This window comes from Hipposideros armiger, unplaced genomic scaffold (assembly GCF_001890085.2).
Source record: "Hipposideros armiger isolate ML-2016 unplaced genomic scaffold, ASM189008v1 scaffold_771, whole genome shotgun sequence".
Lineage (NCBI taxonomy): Eukaryota > Metazoa > Chordata > Mammalia > Chiroptera > Hipposideridae > Hipposideros > Hipposideros armiger.
This window is the reverse complement of record NW_017732121.1, coordinates 224,649-245,314: the sequence shown is the minus strand read 5'-3', so window position 1 is coordinate 245,314 and position 20,666 is coordinate 224,649.

Below are 20,666 nucleotides of genomic sequence, written 5' to 3'. Positions count from 1 at the left end.
CCACTCACTGGGTTTTCCCTCAAGTTTACTTAATAAATCACCCGCACTCAAATGCTTATCTCAGGGTCTGATTTGAGGAATCCAGGTGGAGATAATCTTCTAGTTGGAAGCATTATAGGAAAATGTTTTCCCTAAGAAAGGAGAAGTCTTTGCCACTTGGACTCTGCTCTGCCTTTTTAGAGGAAGCTGCTTGTTGCCGGGTCAGGGCTGGTCCTTGAGGGTGTCTCATGACTGTCTTAGATGGCAGTCCTCATGGAACCCAGGTTGGCAGGAATAATAAGTTACACCTGTTTATTCAGATTGTGTCTTGTCTGTAGTTGCTATACAAATATGATCATATCTTCATATTAATCTATATCTGTTCATGATCAAATAAGTATTGATAAACTTATTTATCATTGCATATAGCATTTATTGAGCATGCATCACTTTCTAGGTGTTCTGCTAAAGGCTCAGGATACAAAAAGAACACATATTTCCTACCCTTGAGAAATGCACAGTATTTGGGGCAAGACATACACGTGGTAAATAAAAACACAGTACAGGTGGTAAATGCTGCAGGAAATGTTGGTATAAAGTGCCAGGAGAACAGAAGAGGGAGATATAAATTCTAGTAGGGGAAAAAAGAAGAAAGATTTTACTGAGAAGGTGACCTTAGAGCTGGTCTAGGAAGAAGGGAGAGAAATTACCCGAAGGAGAAGACAGTGTGGCCTCCGTAGAGAGAACACTGGTAGTAAAAGAAACATAATTTATTGATCAATTTATGTGCATTTTTTTTGTCCCTTCCTCCACAACACTGCCTTTCCATTCCTAAGACTGCCAAATAAGCAAATAAATAATCAGGATTTTTGTGTGGGGGTGCTAAAGGGTGTTACCTGAAAGCAACCTCTTTCCAGTGGGAGCGATGCTGGTGGGAGGTGTGAGAAGTGAGGATGTGAGCTAGGGTGTGTGGGGTGGGGAGGGGAAGAGGGAAGCTGATGTCTACAGACCTCTGTAGGAATGTCACCAGGGACCACTGTGGATGACAGCAGAGGAGGCTCTCTGAATACTCTGCTCATTATTAAACTTTAAAGAGTCCTAGGGAAGTGATTGTGGTGGCAGCATCAGAGGGACTAAGATGGAATTTACATTCAACCTGGTAAAATGGCTGCCACGTTAGATTTAATTTTATCGAAAGAGAACAAAGAAATAAGACACTTGTTGGACATAGGACTTTTCAAAGTACAGTTCAATACTTATTTCTGGCTTGATGCATATGGGGAACTGAGCGGTTTGCATGGCTCTCACATGGAGGATATAAGGGGAGGCTGGCAAGTTGGGTTGGAGGCAGACTGTAAAGCTCCTGTAAGCTGTGATTGTTTAATGCCTGGATAAGAATCATCACATATCTTTAAATAGAAAAATAACAAGCTCCCAGGGCTTGGGAGGGAATAAAGATTGGGTAGAAGGCCTCTACATGTGGGGCACAGGGAGAGGCGCTGGTGATGGAAAAAGGCAGAAGGTCAGTCTTGGCCTCAAGGGTTTCCCATTTTTCCAGGGAAATGAGACTTCCTCTAAGGAGAGGTGTGTGACTAATACTATAGGAAACAGTGGCCATCAGAGGCTACTTCCAACTCCTGATTAGTTTCCTACCATTTTGTTGCACTCTTAGAGTTGGCCCCTGAGCAGTAGAGTCAACCCCACCTTGGTGACCCAGTCTAACTGAGCTATTTGTTAAGGGCTTAGATAAAGTCACATTGCCTACTTTTTGGATGTGATGGCCGAGCCATAACCTGTGGGCTCCTACATGCCTTTCCATATTTGTATGTTTTACCTGAACCTACCACTGAAACTTGACCCAGACTCCACTGTTGAATAAGTCATGGAGGGATATGTGACCCCACACTGTAGCACTCCCTACCTCCTGGGTCAGTTGGTCCTACAACCTGGGTCTTTATCCCTTTACATCTGTAGACTACCCTGTTTTCTAGAGCAGATTTCCAATTTTATTCCAGAACTGGGGTTTCCACCAAACATCCCAAATACTTGGTTAGAGTTCTACTACCCAGCTTAATTTTAACCTCCTCCTGACTGCTAAATTCTGTAGTCCATGCTCTTAGCATGTCTTTTGATATCCTGATACATATGGGCAAATCATTCAGAAGACACACTAGTTAGGATGCTTGACTCTTAAATTTGTGATGCCGCCTCGATCTTTGGGGTGCTTTCTTGCTGTGATGTCCCAGTACTGACCTCTTTTAGGATTCTGAGACTGTCATACTGTCATACTCACTTTCCTTATATTATGTCCCCAAAGCCTTCTCTGTAACCAAGTAGACTTCTTAGATCCTTGATTGTTTAGAATCTTGTTTATTGCCCTTCCACACACGTTAAGAATTTGGAAAGGATCTAAGCAGTAGCTAGTGAGATACAGAACTGGGGCTGTTCACAAGAAATCAAAAGGAGAAAAAAAAGGAGAGAAATAAGGTATTCTGGACATCACTGTACATTTGAGATTACCAAGAAATATTCACTGATTTTTGTTTTGCATTTCATCTCAGCACATACAAACAACAAGACTCCAGTGTTCCCAGGGGAAAGAGGTTCTGAAGGTTCTTAAGAGGCTTGTTTTATGTGATGGGAGACAAGTCTGCTGTGAGACCACACATTTCATGGTGACAGTGAATAGTGGTACCTGTGGGGCTGGGTGCTGAGCAAGAGGTTGATTCAGCGCATCTCTGTGATGATATTTTGCCATATAAAAAGGGTTTGATGCTGATTCTTTAGAGCAGCAGATTTTTTACCTCTTAAAAACTCAGCACTGAAACCCTTCTGTCAAAGGAAACCTTATGGAGAAAACTGAAATGGAAAACACACAAAACAGAACTGCTCAGGTTGGAGCCACGGTGAGATGCCTGAGCCCTGGCCACCAGCTTTCCTCTCTGATCCTCCAGCTTTGGTGGTCCCCGTGGCTGGCAAAGCTCTCAGTGTGGTGCCCACAGAGCAGAGGCTACAAACTGGCATCCTGAGGGCTGGATCTGCCACGTAGATATCTGATTAGATCTTAAAACATTTTACCAAAATTTGAGTTGGTATTTTCAAAATGAGGTAATTCACATTTAAATTTTTAGTTTCCTATCTTCTCCTGAATACTTTTAAATTCATTCAATATGGAGCCTGAATTCTCACATAATAATATTAGTTTAGAAAAGAAGGGCAGTGTATTAGTCAGAGTTCTCCAGAGAAAAGAACCACTAGAATTGGTGTCTCTATCGCTAGCTCTAGCTCTAGCTCTAGCTCTAGCTCTATATCATCTCTATTCACAACTTTATCTGTATCTATATATTTATCTATGGATATCTATTTACATATATATATATGAGAGAGAGAGAGAGAGAGAGAGAGAGAGAGAGAGAGAGAGAGAGAGAGAGAGTAAGGAATTGGCTCACACCATTATGGAGGCTTGGCAAACTCAAAATCTGCAAGGTAGGTTGTCAAGGCTAGAGACCCAGAGAAGAATTGCAGCTCGAGTCTGAAGGCATCTGATGAGGGTAATCTCATCCACATTATGGTGGGTAATCTGCTTTATTCTGTCTTCTGACTTAAATGTAACTGAGCTAAGTTGCCACCTAAAACTACAAGCAGCTTGTGACACATCACAAGCAGTTATCTCTTTAAACATTAAAGAAGAAAATTTAAATGTTATTGACTTTATAAATATTTTCTTTAGTTTCTTTTGAAATAATTATAACCATACAGAAAACCTGGAAGTACAGTACAAAGGACTCTATTTTCCCTAAATTAATCTAGAAAAGTTGTCAACCTAATGTCCTATCACTACTGAATGCTTTGGGAAGTATCTTTTGTGCAAACAAGGTCATTCACTTACATAACATCAACCCAACTACTAAAATCAGGAAATGAACATTGTTACATTGCTATAGAATCCTCAGACCTCATTCAAATGTCCCCATAATGTTCTATATGTTCATAATGCTCTACAAGGTTCCAAAAGGGTCTTGGCATTGCATTTAGTTGTCATGTCTCTTTAGCTCCTGTCTGAAAGAGTTTCTCACTCTTTGATTATTCAACCTTGACACTTTTGAAGAACAGGTTATTTTGTAGCATATTTCTTAATTTAAGTTTGTTCAATATTTTATCATAACTAGATTCATTTCATGAATCTTTGGCAGGAATCTCACAGACATAATGCTTGTTGCTTTCATTGCACCGTATCAGATAGAAGGAGGGTTCTCTGAAATTAGACAGAAAGCTGTAAGTCCAGATGTGGATGAGTATGGCTTCAGTTCTCCAACAATAAACTGAAGCAGCTGCAGAAATGGGAAATCTATGTGTATGTGTGTGGGTGCACCACATTTTGTGTATTTCTACTTAACTGGGTTTGACTGAGTGTGGTTTTCTGCATTCACCTAATGTCTTTCCCAGATAAAATCATGCATAAGCCAATAGGACATCGGAGGTATACTTAAATTGTTCCTTTATATACCAATCACATTGGAGTAAGTTCATGTTTTCCCAGCAAGCATTATAGCAAAACTGGTTATAAGATGAATCTGAATAAATCTGCTCTTACTTTATTTGGAGAATATAATAGCTTTGGTGGGGGGCAAAGACTTGGAAAAACAGAATCTAAGAACGGTGCTGGGATCAGCCAAAGTACTTTTCACAGAGTTCAATAATGTCCATTAACAGAGTAGACTCGTGATGTTAGTTGATATATACCCTACCTTCTTTGTCTTCGTACTTTTCCTGGAGCATTTTATACCCACGGTTACTCTTTCAGGGTTGTCAATTTAACATGCAGAAAAATGGCAGCAGAGTAATCTCTCTCTGCAACTTAGCTACAATCTGCCTGATAAATATCTACCAGGGAAAGGGAATATTTCTGCATGAGAAAAATGCAAGGAAAGAGCAACCACCTCAAAGATACTACTGAATTTGTACCTAAAAAGATATACACTTGTATAAAGGGAGTTTCGTGAAGAATTTGCATAATAGAAGGAACCATATGAGATGATTCACTCCCATATACCTAAGAGTCATTAACAGACACTGCAGGTTAGCACATTAATTTCCGCAAATGTCCAGAAATAGAAATTTATATAAACACAAAAGGAAGCAGCAGACTTTTCAACTTCTTTGAGTTTTGATTTCTATACCAGACCTCTGAGAGCTCCCTTTCTCTTTTTTTCCAGCTGATTTCTATAGCCCTGTCTTTTCTCTGGGCTTCTGACAAGCGAGACTCAGCATTCTTGACAGCCCTCAAACTTGGATTTCACTGAACAAAGTAAGGCTTTAGTTGTACAAGTGGATTTCATATTTAGAGCTTCCTCTGGTAGTGATACCAGTTTAGGAAGAAATCAGAGAGTGTAATTGTTTTTTCAGCACCATACACCCATCCTTTTAATACTTCAGAATTCCCCTGGGAAGAAAACAATATGTTTCATTCTAGGTTTAAGTTGCAGTCCATCTTTGTGCCGGCTGACATAGCTTTTTTTTTTTTTAAGCATATGACTTATCTTTTAGACAAAAAGAGAGAACTATCAGCCTTTTGGCCAAGAGGTGCACTTTCAAAGAGCAGGCTTAAAGAAGACAGGCACAGACCTGCTATCTCATTCTATAATTTGCATCGTGCCATTAAAGATATCACTGGACCAGTATGCTCATTAAAACATTATTTGTCAGAGGAGAAAAGATCCCATAAAATCTGGAAGCAAAATGAATGTCTATCAAGAGATTCAATTATTTTTATTCACTGAAATCATACGTTTCCGTTTAAAGTGATGTATTTCTTTACATAGAAAGAAGTCCAAAACAAGATGGTGGAAGGAAGGAGAAGGGTGCAGAAGCAAATTCAAGTTAACAGGCATGAGTGTGCATGTGTGTGTGAGTGTGTGTATGTGTGTGTGAGAGTGTGTATATGTGTGTGTGCCTGTGCATGTGAGTGCTTAAAAAGATGCCCTCCAAATGTTGATGGTAATTAATTTTGATTGGCAGGATTTGTTGTGATCTTTGTGTTTTTATTTACTGTAGTATTTTAAAACAAATTAGGCAGAGAACATATATATTTCTAGCATAATAATAAAACACAAGGGACAGTAAAAGTATATTTATTCTGTGCTCCTTGAAAGCATACTAAAGAAACGATCAAAACGAAGATTCGTCAACAGTGATAACAGGAAGCCACTGAAACTTTAGTCCCTAAGCTATGAAAAGTATCTGCAATCCAGTGACTTTTCTCTCAAATCAAGAGGATATCAAAAGTGTATTCCTATCTCTACAGATTTCAAACAAGGTGTATGTAATTCTGAAAGTTAAGGTTTCTTGGGAGGCCAAATATCTTATAAAAACATAGGGGTTCAAGGAATTCGTGAATGCTAGATATGTTCTAAAGTGCTTTATGTATACTAATGTATTTAATCTTCTTATAGCCCCATAAGGCAGGTGATAGTACAGACAAGGTAACATCTATAAAGCACAGAGGGGTGAGGTACCTTGAACAATAGAAACAGGTGAAGCCAAGACTTCACTGAGGCAGTCTGATTCCAGAGCCTACGGTCATAATCATATGTGGGGAATACATTTTGGGAGGGCAGATACACATTTCAGATTGGTGGGAGAGATGGGGATAAAGGAAGGCTTGTGCAGAATGACATCTTTGTTTGATCAGGTTTGGTGGAGAAGAGACAGGGAAAGTGGCAGTGCTATTGGTAGCCCCTGAACATAACTGAACAGAACTAAATAGTCATTGTATCATTCACTGAAACTTCCTATAAGCCAAAGAAGTTCACTGATTAAAATGAATCCCCTTCCTGACAGATATGATGACCCCAAAAAGAGGGAACTCTGAAGCCTGAGAGAGAGAGTGCTTACACCAAAGCATGTCTTGCAGCTTGGATAAAGAGTATTCTAAGACAACAAATCAGGAATGAGGGACCACCTGCCCTAACTCACTCTACACTGTCCTCCTGTTCCTGAGAAAAATAGTAGGTAACAGGTGAATGACTTCCATTCAGAAAACAAACAAACAAACAAGGAAATTAACATACTAAAAAGGAGAGCTAAAACTTAAAAGGCAAATGGAAAATGTGCATCTTAAAAATAATTATTTAATTAATAAAAGAACATTTTCAATAACTACTCTCTTTTACTCCCAATTGAAGGAACATCAGCATTTAAAAAAAATATAAGCAATCGAAGAAAAGTTATTAAGTCTACAGAGGAGAATAAGAGTCAGCTGCCAAATGAAGAAAAGACAAAAATAAGATATTTTACACAATGACAGACACTAAGATGTAGAAGGAGTTTGAAATAGATGCTGATAAAATACAGGGGCATGGTGAATTGGATTATGAAAACTATATAAAACAGGGTAGAGATAAAGGCAATTAGAGAGAGGCAGAGATATTTGGAGGACACAGAAAACATATTCAACATATGGATAATTACCATCCTTGTTACTAAAACAGAGCAAAAAGCACACAGCACATATTACACATGGAGAAGCAAAAAATCATTCAGGAACATAATACAAGAGAGCTTTCCTAAAATGAATAAAGCCATAAATGTGCAGATTGAAAGAATACTATGTGATCCAAGGGGAAAAAACAGCTAAAGAACGACAATCACTGAAACATACCCTGATGAAGTTACTGTAATTCCAGGATATAAAAATTAACACTATCATAATCTAGGCAGAACAGAAATATTGAAAAAGAGACCAAGAAAAAAAAATGAATTGGCTCCACAATTCTCCTCAGAAACACTTCAAAAGAAGAATACATTAGAGCAATATTTTCAGAATTGTGAGAAAAAAGTGAATACAAAAATTTCATACCCTGCTAAGTTATTGCTTCTGTAAGATGACATGGAAAGGAATGTCTGTAATTTCAGAACTTTGAGAAAAACTGCACTCAGATGGATTGATTGGATAAATACCTTTTTGAAATCTAGCCAATCAGAAGAAAGAGGAGATAGGAGGAGGAAAATCAGAATGAATAGCTCAGAAATTTGGAAGGTGAATGATAAAAGAAATAGTAGAGATCACGGAATGTATGTAAATACAGAAACTGGACTTTAGAATCCATACTAAATGGCCTATAGAATATAATGCAAAGGGTATAAAACCTGAAAATATAAAATATTATACTGTAATAAACAAATCAATATCAAGGAAAAGAAGACACGATAGATAGGAGACATTTTAAATATAATACTGTTCTTATTTTTCAGGGCAAGGTATGAATAGATACTGTCAAATTTGCTAAATTAGTAAATAGAATTTAGGTGTATTATTTTAAAGTTGTAAGGTATTAAGAGATAACCACTGCAAAGTTTATCATTTTATTTCAAAGCTGTGAAATAACCAAAAGGGGAAAAAGGCAAAAGATAGCAAAGAAGAAACCTAGATCACAAAGCAAATATTTAAAACCAAACACACACTAAAAAATGCAAAACTAATTCTCTTCAATAAGTCTTGAGGTCGATGAGTGAATCCAAAGGAATTTTTCAAAACATTCAGAGCCTCAAACACTCAGCATTTCTGTAGTGAATGTTGGTGGAGGTAAACACAGGCACAGTCTGCCTTTTCTTCTTATTATTAGAAACTAGAATTTGCTCAGCTATCTATCCTTCAGACCCACTGTTCTGTTTCTCAGAATAAACTAGGCATTGGCCTGATGGATAAATGGAACCCTCACCCACTTTGCTAGTCACTGGTGGACCAATTCTGGCTAACATCATGGGAAAAGAAGCATAATACAGACTTCTGGGAAAGTTTTTCCTTGTTCTTGAGACAGCCAATTGTGAGTGAGGAAATGTGGAGCTCTAATCACAAGGGATTTGTCTGAACATGCAGCTTCTGTTGGGGATCACAGGGTAGAGAGACACAAAACACCTTAGGCCTTTGAAAACATCACAAAGCTGCCAACAAATCAACCCTAAAGTCCATCTTACATATGAGCTCGCTCTTATGTGAGTTAATACATCTTCTCAGGCAGTTTGAGGCTGTTTTTGTTCATTTGTATATAAAACAATACCATGCATCTAATTGATATAGTTAATAAGTGACAAAGAATAACACAGATTAGTCAACTCAATTACACTCATGTGTTGCTTAACGATGAGGATATGTTCTGAGAAATGTGTCATTAAATGATTTTATCCTTGTGCTAATGTCATAGGATGTACTTATGCAAACCTAGATGCTATAGCCTACTACACATCTTGGCTATATGGTATACCATCATTGTATATGTGGTCTGTTGTTGACTGAAATGTCATTATGCAGTGCATGACTATATTCTATGAACATTTATTGAATGATTACTGTGTACTATGCATAGAAATAGTTTAGTAAGTACATAGCCAGCAAACGTACACACACTCATACATACACAAATACATACCCATGTATACAGCAAATATATGCACACACTTATACATACATAGAGAGAGGGTAGAGAGAAGGAAAAAGACAAGGGAGATCTCAAAAGAGATATGAGGAAATGTTCACAGTGTGTACATATAACATTTCATACCAATTGAACTCTTTACAAGCATATATGACTTCAATAACAAAATGATCTTTAAAAGTTTTAAAGATTTTAAAATATCTATTTTCATTTTGACCATAAAGAAATCTCTGCTGTCTCTAGTATCTGCCCTTTAAAAAAAAAAAAGTCAACATTTTGTCTTTGGCTATAATCCACTGGTGAGAAGATCTCAGCAGGAATACAGCCGAATTCTGTAGTGTTCGGCTGGAGTTAGATTTCCTATTTTATCACCCAAAAAAAAAAAGTCATAGGACAAAATGCTTCAATAGCCCAACATTTCTGGGACATTCATATATGCAGAAGAAAGAAACTAAACATCATTTTAAAAAGAGAAAAGAAAAAGCTATCCAAAGAAGCACATTTCGCAGAGCTATAGCTCTACAGACACACACATTGTACTGGTGGTATATAATAAAGATCTTGCTTATCAAGGACAACATGTTTTAATGGCTGGGGAATTAAAATCTGGTTTCAGCAACCCCTTTGCCCGGCTGCAGTAAATTAAATTTAATGCCGACAGGAGTAATACACATTAGACTTCGGAGCAATAAATTTAAGCACCAAATTAATGCAACTGAACTGAAATGAAGGGCCTAGGAAGAACATTATGGACAGAGCAGACTCCTTTAATGATTGTTCTTTTCATAATGGAGAAAATCAGACCTAAGAAGTCAAAATGCAAAACCCACCCACAGTCTCAGAGGCCTCTGGGATTGCAGATGCTGGTTTCTACGTCTCTGTTGAGCTTCCATTAGCAGTATTTCATCCATTCCTTCTCCTCTCATTTCATGAATATCTTGTTAGTCTTTTTGGATATAGCAACACCATTTTAAGAGAAGAGTGAGCTGTGATCAATGAGGGGACAATGGGAACTCGTACTGAAAGGCTCAGGGAAAAATGGAATGGTAAATTTCCTTAGTAAGATTAAAAGTTTTCACTTTTGTTGTTGTTTCGTTTTTGCTGCATCATAACTATAACCCATCTCACAGCTTAACCTTTATTTGAGAATAATTTGATTTTTCAAAACAAATGCAGATCCTGGGTTCATAGGAGTGAAAATCTCTACTAAAACTTCTAGATTATAGAGTCGTCGGAGGTGAAAATGATCTTTTTGCTATCCCATTGCAATAATACCTTCTTTTATCATTGGTAGCCCTACAACATCTCCTGTTGAAAACTGCAGCATCTGCATGGTAATTGTGGTGACTATCATGGGACCATTAGGAGGAATAGCCCCAGAGGAACCTCAGTACTTGACAGTTACCTTGGGGTACTGCTAGAACTACTCTGCCTCCGGACTCCTTGATATGTGACATAAAACATCCCCGTGTTCTTTAAGCCTTTTTTTTAGGTTGTTATTTTTCTAGTACTTTTAGCCCAAATTATCCTAATTAATAAAGGGGATCAGGAACCAGAGCTTCAGTCAGTCACTAAGTCAACCATTTTAATTTAGTTCCTAGTATGTGTGAGCCAAACATGGTCCCTCTCTCACGGAGCTAATTTTGAGATCCCAGAATTAAAAAACAAACAAACGAAACAACACAAAAAACCAATCATGACCTCAAGGGAACCTGATGAGTAAAAAAAGCCAATCGCAAAAAAAGGCTCACAGAGCATGATTCTATTTATATGACATTTTGATGTAGCTCAATCATAGAAATGGAGAACAGAGTGGTGATTGCCAGAGGTTAGAGAGGAGGCAGGTGGGTGTGGCTCTGAAGGGTAGCACGAGGGAGTTTTGTGGTGATGGCACACTTCTGTATCACATGTGATAAAAGTGCGTAGAACTACACACACACACATGTTCACATACATACACACAAATGAGAGCATGTAATGCTGAGACCCAGGGGTCGGCAAACTTTTGAGACAGAAGAGCCAATCCTGTCCCTCCCAACAATTTAAAAATTATTTGAGAGCCATCAAACAAATAAAATCACCATTATGTGAACAATATCCTTTAAAATTTTATAAATGAAAACTATGATAGTTTTATTTTTCAATTTTACTTCAGAGCCACATGTACGTACCCAAAGAGCCGCCTGTGGCTCAGGAGCCGCAGTTTGCAGACCCCTGCTGAGGCCAAATAAGCCCTACCAGTTGTACCCCTGTCAAGTACCTGGTTTGAATATTTAACTATTAGCTATGAGAGGTGTTACCACTGCAGGTAACCAGGTGAAGAGTACCCGAGACCTCTCTACTTTTTTTTTTTTGCAATTTCCTATGAATCTCTATTTCAAAATGAAAAGAAAAGAGGAGTTATAATAATAATCAGGAATTCCTTGTCAGGATGACAGATTGAACAGAGACACCTAATTTGTAATTTAGAATCTACCAGATGTATCACAAGAACAACTGGAAATACTCCCCCAACCCCACCCCTTAGGACTTAAATCAAGAAGTACAAGGGCACAATGAAAAGAGGAGAGACAATGGTGTTTCAGAACCAGTCATAGTGGGCTTAGTATACCAAATAAGGGCAAATCCCGAGCCAACAGTACAGCTGGAAACAACCCAATTAACCCTGCAAAGCCCCTAACAGGCTCAGGTACTGGCAATTCCAGGAACTTCTAGAATTTGGGGGAGTGGCTGAGGCAGGGAGAGAAAATACATTTTACTGGGTCAAATATTTTTGAGAATTAGTTAGGAATCTAGATCTTCTCCTCCATCCCATGACTCTGATTGACTGCCTAGCCTCTTGCCTGACAGAAGAAGGGAATTTATTCTTTGGTGAGATTTATTCTAATCAGGATCAATGGGCCCAGTCGGGAACATGGGTCCCACCCAAAAAACAGAGGTGTTCAGTGACTCTGTCTATGCTGAACGCTGATGCCTTCGAGTGCCTTTCTCCAGTTAGATCTTAGAATACAGGCCGACAAACTCTGAGTTTTGAACAGGGGTTTGAAAAACTCCTCCCTGGGAACCCTGACAAGCCCAAAGCAAAAATGAGCCAATACTGTATCAATTCTCTAGTGCTACACAACAAACCACTGCGAAACTGGGGGCTTCAAATAACTTATTAGTATCTCTCACAGTTCTGTGGGCTGAGTGAACAGTTAGTTCTTCAGCTCCCCTTGGCACTGGCTGAGGTATTAGGATGGATGGAGTCATGTGAAGTCTCCACTGGGAGCTCAGCGGGGGCTGTCAGCTAAAGGCTACAGATCTCCCTGTGGGTCTCTCCATGGGGCTGCCTCACATCATGAAGTCAGGTTACTGAGTACTGTTTCAAGAGGGAGCAGTTTAAAGGGAAAGGGCTAAGCTGAGGACCGGCACAGTATGACTTCTGCCATGTTCTACTGATGAAATCAGGTGTAAGCCCAGCCCAGAGTCAGCGCGTGAACATTCATAGATTCTGGGAGGCATCATTCAGTGAGGGTCACCAGTGCAACAGCCCACCACATTCACATCAAGGGCTCCCCAACAAAGAGCCAACCTGGATCATCCTAACTGAAACTTAAATTAGCCACACCCTCAGAGATTCCAATCAGATTTTTATTGCCTACCATTAATTATAAGCAGACAAACCATAATCCAGCAATACCTGAGACAACTGAAAAAAGCCTCCAATACAGAAGAGACCAAAACAAGAAAAGGGGAAAGAAAGCAAATTGGAAGAATTACAAACTATATATATATTTATATATTATATTATATGTATTATATATTATATTAGAAATTATATTATATAGTATTATATATAATACTATATATTATATACACTATATAGTATTATGTAATATATAATACTATGTAATACACATAGCATATATGTATTATAACATTAGATTATATATATTATATATTAGAAGCTATATATGTACCAGGAACACTGAACAACCCATTGCTGCTTTTTCTTAAAACTATTATCTGCTCTGTATCAAGCTTACACAGGATTTCACAATTAAAGGAGACAACTGAAAATCCATAGTCTGGGCCTACTTTAAAGATGAGGCAGTTGAGGCTTGGGGGGTGGAAGTCATTTACCTGAATGACACAATTATTTGGTAGCAAACCCTGGTCAACTGTTTTTTATCCCAGTTTTCTCGGCTGCCTGGCACAGCATCCCCAGAGGAAGAGATGCTCAGAAAAATGGTAATTCCTGGGCCTGCTGTCTCCGGTCCCCACTCCTGTCTCCTATCAGTGGACAGCACCTGGATGAAAAGGCAGTGGGGCAGCCGAGCGCACAAGGTTTTTCCATTTTACCAACAGATTGCGCTCGTGCTTTTGGGGAAAGAGTAACCTTAAAATGATGAATGTTTGTCCTATTAAAAGCTCCTCCAGCACAGGCATTATTGATAGTGTGTAAAAAGGCCATCCATTTTAGTGCAAATGAAAATTGAAATGGAGAGAACATCGTGTCTTTTTTTCTAATATATGATGCTGGCTCAGGAGCAGTGTGATTGGTGTGAGCTGAAAACTGCTGTCCCGAGTCCTTGCGACCTTCACCTTCTTCCCACAGGTGATCAGAGGGACCCCAGATCAGAACGGAAGCTGGCTTCCTGACACCAATCTAATCCCGTTCTTCAGCCGTTTAGCGGGGCATTCAAGGACTCTTAGAATCCGGCATTAACCTGCTCCTTGGATTTATCTCCTATCACCATCAGTCCCCAAACCAATGGGGTAGTTATCTGAGATAACTGTCATTATTATTCCTACATCGCCCTGTGCTCTTCTAATCTCTTGCATGTACTGTTTTCAGTGCCATTCGCTAATTTTTTCTTTCACAGTCCAGCCCAGTGTCCCCACTGGGTCCTTCTCTGCACCTTTCATTCTTCGAGCTGCAAGAACTGTTGCATCATCAGGGCCCTTTCATTGCTGTTTAAATTTACGGAGGGTGTTCATGTTACATGGAATTGTGGTCAGGTGTATGTCTGTCCCCTCATCTACAGGGTGCACGTCCTGAGAGCAGAGACCTTATGCATCTTCACATCTCCAGGGCCAGCACAGTGCTTAGAGGATAGCAGGCAATTAAATATTGGTCTAAAGAAGGAAACCATCAATGAGTGGTGAATGAATGGGGAACACCTATGAGATCAGAAAGCGTCACACTTATGGATAGTTCTTCTTTAAGAAGACTGTCTCAGCTACAGACTCAATTTTAGCCACAATCAGTCCCAACGATCAGGTACTGGGGGCTTCCACCTGAGCAATCAACCCAGCTGCCAAGGTTTGTGTCGTTTGCGTATCACCCAGTAATAACTTTCCAGGTGTAATACGGTGCTCATCTGAAAGAGGTTCTTCATTTAAAATGAAGCAATCATTTTCAGTGACATGACAGAGCAGTTGAGACCCTCCGTGCTGCATAATTAACATCCGTGCATTAATCTTTCTATTTTGTCCCTGGGTTTAAACCCTTTGCTGGTAATCGTTATCTCTTGATATGAGAATTTCAAAGTAAACTGGCAGTTAATTTACCAGTATTTGAAAGTAATGAGGAAGCAAAGATGTCAGAATGAAATACATGTTTCTTTGAACACTTAGGCGACGCATTGCCAACTATTTTGAAATCTGGTTAAGCATACCAACCTTAAAAGGGGAAGGATGAAAGAGCAGCTGAATTGTGATTTAGTTCAGACAGGGGACCATTAGGGAGGCAGCATGGAAAGATGACAAGAGGGCTAGGCTTAGAGCCAGGAGGCCTGGATTTGAAATGCCAGCTTCACCTGTGCTTAGCTGTGCCATTTTTAGCTAAGTTGCCATTTGTTTTGTCCATAAACTACACATAGTAATTTCTACATTGCAGCGCTGTTGATGATAAAATGAAATAATATATATGGAAGCTCAGACTCTATGCATGCTGGTGGTGCTCAACAAATGTCCATTTGTCCTTCACAAAAAGGAACACTCTGACACAGCATTTGTTATATCTGTGTCCTTCGTGAGCAAGGAAAGAGCTGATTTGGAAACGGGAAGGAAGGGGAATCAAATACGTAGCGGAGGCAAGATCACTCAGACTTAGTAAACCACTTGACTTATTTCAAATTGAGAGAAATCAGATGTTTTACCTGACCTTGCTACCCCACTGGTGAGCAGCTGAAACCTGTGGATAGATAAAATTAATAGGGTATGTCTCATACTGAGCCTAACCTCTAACCTCCTAACTCAAATTCCTAATGGTAGAAAGAAAAGGGGCTTTTGGAGCCAACAAGAATGGGTTCAAATTCTGGCTCAGCTACTTCCTAACCCCATGACCAGGACAGTCACTGAATTGCTCTGAAGTAAAGTGACGACGCTCTTTGAGTTATAGCTATTTTGTTGGTAAAATGAGAAGACAGTACTTACCTCAGGGGTGGCTGTATTAAATTTGATAATGCATGTAAGCAGCAAATATAGTCCCTGACACAGAGTATGTGTATGACAATCTAGTTTTCTTCCCAATCTCGATCTTAGTATTGTTTTTCCCTCATAGACTGGGAATTAATCAGCATCAAGTGCCACAGAGAAACAGGCTCATGGGAGTCAGCTCCCCCAGCATTTGAAAGTTATAGTACCTGGATCCGTAGGGATTCTCAGAGTTGTCCCCTATACCACCTGAGGGGTGCAAAGTTCTCCATTTTAATCCGTTTAGTGTTTAATAGAAATGGCACGCTACTAACAAGAAAAAAAAATCAACAAACATCTGCAAACCAGTGAGTGAACTGTTGCAACCCTTCCCTTTACATTTGAGTAAACTCAAACCAATGAAGGCTTAGGGCTTGCCAGAAATCATCCTTGCGGGGAGGAAGAGGAAGATAAATGATTGCATATCAGATACGTAACACAGAATTGGAATGTCATGTGTGATAAATGAGTAGACAGTCTTCCCTGGAGAATATTACTACCACCTACCTATTGTGACCTTTTCCCCAAAAGCCTCCCCATCCAAAAATAACCTCATAATTTTGCTGAAAACAACTGTTTACAAAAATAAATTGCAGAAGAGATATTCAAGTACTTCTTCTATCATGTAAATAAATAGGAGTAAAATAAAATAAAATGATGGATGGCATGGAAGATATACTGGAAAGGTGGAAATGGGTGATCGCTTGGATCTGTCATGAGGGTAGATGAATAATAAACTAGAGAGCAACTTTTCTAGGGCAATTGCAGATAGTGTGCCATCAACTGTGCGATATGGTTACATCCGCTCTCTGCAGAAAGAAACACATGAACACAGAATGTACTTACATCCAGGTTTGGGAGTCAGCGTTCAGTTCCAACCCTGGCTCTGCCACTCACTTGCTGCAGACCTTGAGCAAGTCACTTCACCACTTAGGCCTTCCCCACCTGTAAAATAAGACACATGAACAGGTGTTTTGATGGTCCCTCCAAGTTCTAACAGTCTCTGATTGTAGTTGAAAATTTTATCTATCTTCTTCTACTCTACACTTCTTCTATGCCAAGAGCAGAGAAGGTTTGTAATAGAGGGCCTGTCTTATATTTATTCACCCCAAGCCTTTGAAAGTCAGTTCTATTCACGTACTTGGCTGTCATTGGGACATTGGTTCATTAAAGGATGATGCCTTTTGTCCCTGGACCTGTCCGGTGTGGCAGCAGCGGCAGCAGCTAAAATAGGTCAATTAATCTAGGGAAGTTACTTTACTAAATTTGCTTTGGTCGCCACATGGTGACAGCATGTCAGCTGCATTTCCTTCTCCTACAGCTCTTAGCTCTTGCTTTGAAATGCATCAAACTTTTTTCCCCCAACTGAATTTAATGTTCTTGTTCTCACCAGCAGCCTCTGCAGCCTGCAACTCAGCAAAGTTTATTCTGGAGCTCTCTGGTACATGACAAGCAAAGCAGTTCTCGTAATGTTGCCCACACTAGTTAGAGATGCTAGATATCATTATGCTTCCATTATACATTTAATCGCATGATCGCAAGACTGAGATTTGTTATGTCAATTTATTGTCTATTGATTATCTGGCATTTTGTTCAGTGCCATACATTTTAACACTGCTATTCATATTGCGCACTCAAATTGGGATTATGTTAAGGTAGTTTGGCACACGGTGGAGAAATAATTTTCTTGGAAGAATTAGATATTTTACCCAGGGTGGCAGGTGTACATGAAATGGATATTCCTTTAAAGGCTGATAATGCATTTTAGATCATTTTCAGTTACAGCTGATTTCTATTTTACTTCCTGGGTGTCTGTGGGAAGGGAGAAGAAGAAAGATCAATATTTTCCTACTTTATGGGTATGTTAAAATCATTTATTAAAAGCCTGCCAGGGATCAAACCTCATAAAAAAGCAATCCAGCCTAGAGATGAATGGCACTGAGTTTGTGGCTTGCAATCTCCTTTAACAGAGTAACCTCTGGACCCTTTAATGACATCTGGAAGGTTCTAAGTGATCCGGCTCTTTCTTCTTTCTCCATCTTGTCTGGAGTCTCCCTCCCTTTTATAGATACACTGGCTGTCTCTCTTCCAGACTGAAGGGCTTTGCGCTGGCTGTTCCGTCCATGAGATGTGCCTTCTCTTTCACTCACATCACGTCTTGCCAACCTCTAACCCCTGACCTTAGTTTCACCTGATAAGCAACTTTCTCAAAGAGAACCTTGACCGCCTCAAATTTAGATCCACTAGCCCTATTTTCCTGGTGCATCGTGCCAAAAGCTTTGCCTTCATAGTACTTACTCTGTAGTTTTCGTGTGATTATTTTAAATACATCCCACCTCTTTCAGAATGATAAAACCCATGATGTCAGGGACCACGCTTATTTGGTTTTATCTGTATTTCTCATGTTCAGGACATAATGGAAACTTAATAAATATTTCTGTGAATGAATATTTGCCCTTATATTACCCATTTGTTAAACTCTGGACTCAGCCTATTATAACTACTCTACGTCTTTGGGTTGGGTGGGTACCAGCTTACTATTATTGGGTTGTTGGAAAAGTCATGACGCATTTTTGCAGTGAAAAACAGAAAAAATAACGTCATGACTTTTCTGACAACCCAATATAAAAACAGCACCTGGTGAAAATCTTAATTTTGTAATAAACATTGATCATATTCATTCACATTAACATAATCACTATTATGTTACAAATATTTCTTACTCAGGGTTACCAAAATAAGGAATCCACTCAATGATGCCCCCTATAAAGGCTATCTGGGAACCTAGTAGAACCAATTGCAGAAAACAACTGCATATCATGAAACTGAAAAGTCTTCAGACAACCTCTCTCTACTGCTCTTTTTCTGGCTCTCTAATAAGACTTTTCATCTCTGCCTCTTCCTGAACATAGCTTTGTTTCAGAATGGTTTTCTCAGTGAGACTCTTAATTCCTTCCCCCTATAAGTGTGACTTGCACAGGAAATAGCTTATCAGGAGCCTGACTTTGTCTCTAAGCCTACGTGACTTTGCAACTCCTGTGCTCAGTATTGTCTTACTCAGTTGGCCTCTGTCTGGCTCAGCTTAAGCTCTCACAAGGCAGGTACTGTCATTGGTTGCTATCTGTTCATAAGGGTGTTTCCTTAGGACCTTGCTATATAAGGTCTCCATAAAGACCTGCGATGTAGACCCAGAGCCTTGAAGCAATGGTTTATGGTCACCATGCTGCCTCAAATAAGAAAATACAGAGGTCAAGAAAATTGAGCAATGCTCCGGTTAAACTATTTAATAAAACAATTTTGGTGTTCACTTTGGATATCTATATTTATCTGGGTTATCCTATGGGGAATAATTTCTCCCTCCATGGCAAAAGGTATCTGGGGTGTGATGAGTATTAGACTAATATTGTAAAACCAGAGGCAGAAGCACGTCTTCATTGTTGGGTTCAACTTCATTTCCCAAGGGCAGGAACAGTGTCTACTAATCAAAATCTGTCTTGAGTATTTCTGTACACTGTGTGTGTGCTCACTAAACATTTAGATGACGGGTCACTGGCAGAAGTGTGGATGCTCCCATGTGGAATGGAGGTTGTCCAAATGATGCCCATGTTTTAGGCTTCTGATTGTGAGTCATGCTAATAGTAACTTAACTAATAAGGTTTTAGGGGTGGGGATGCTGATAAATCACATACTGATTCTCCCTTTCTGAGTTCTGAATCAATTGCTATAGACAAAAGATTAAGAAAGAAGGAGAGATGAATAACTTTATTCCTTGTTCAAGCCAAAGTAGAGAATAAGACATAGTTATCATACACAGAGGGCTTCCTAATACTCTTCCCTCTCTCTCCTCTCCCCTTTTCTCCCCCTCTTTGAAGTATAGGCCTATTGTCAAAATTGGACTAATGAAAGCACCAGCTCTAGACTGAAAACTTCAAGGAATTACCAACTCCAATCTTATTCTCTAAATTGCTCTAAAGATGAAAAAAAAATGATGAAAAGCTACCTGACTTATTTTATGATGACAGTATGATCTTGATACTAAAACCACAGGAAATTGTGAGTAAAGCAAATTATAGGCCAATTTTACTTTCCAATGTAAATAATAAAGTCTTAAATATTTAGCAAGCAGAATCTAGGTGTTCATAAACACATATAGGTGGATTTACCATGGTAATAATGAAATTTTAGCCCCAGAGTCTTTCAGTTACAAGAGCTCCTTCTAAGTCATATTGCTCAATTTTGGAAGTTTTTCTTTAGAGAGAGCCCCCAAAATGTAAAAGTTTTAGGTCTTACAAAACCTAGGTTGTCTCATTTCATACACATGCACACAAACCTACACATACAGTATAAACACATCATGACAATTAGGGTTTACTCTAAAATTCCTAGAATCTATTAACATAATTAACCACAATAATGGAAAAAAAAGAGAAAAATATATGATCATCTAAAGAGACAGAGAAAAAAAGCACTGGATATATTTCAGTGTCTACTCTTAAAAACAGAATAGAATTTATCTGATAAAAGGTAACCACCAAGAATTGTCACCAAGCATTGTACTTTACTATGAAATGGCAGAAGCATTTCCTTGAAGGAACAAGGCAAGGATACCCACTATTGCTGCTTTTGTTCTAAACCAGCCTTGAGGTCATAGCCAACCCATTAAGACAATATAAACTCATAGTACCAAAGTGGGAAAGAGAATATGAAACAGATTTTATTTGAAGAGGAATAATTGTGGCTATAGAAATATCCAAAAGAATCTAATAATGATGAATGAATTAATAAGAGATT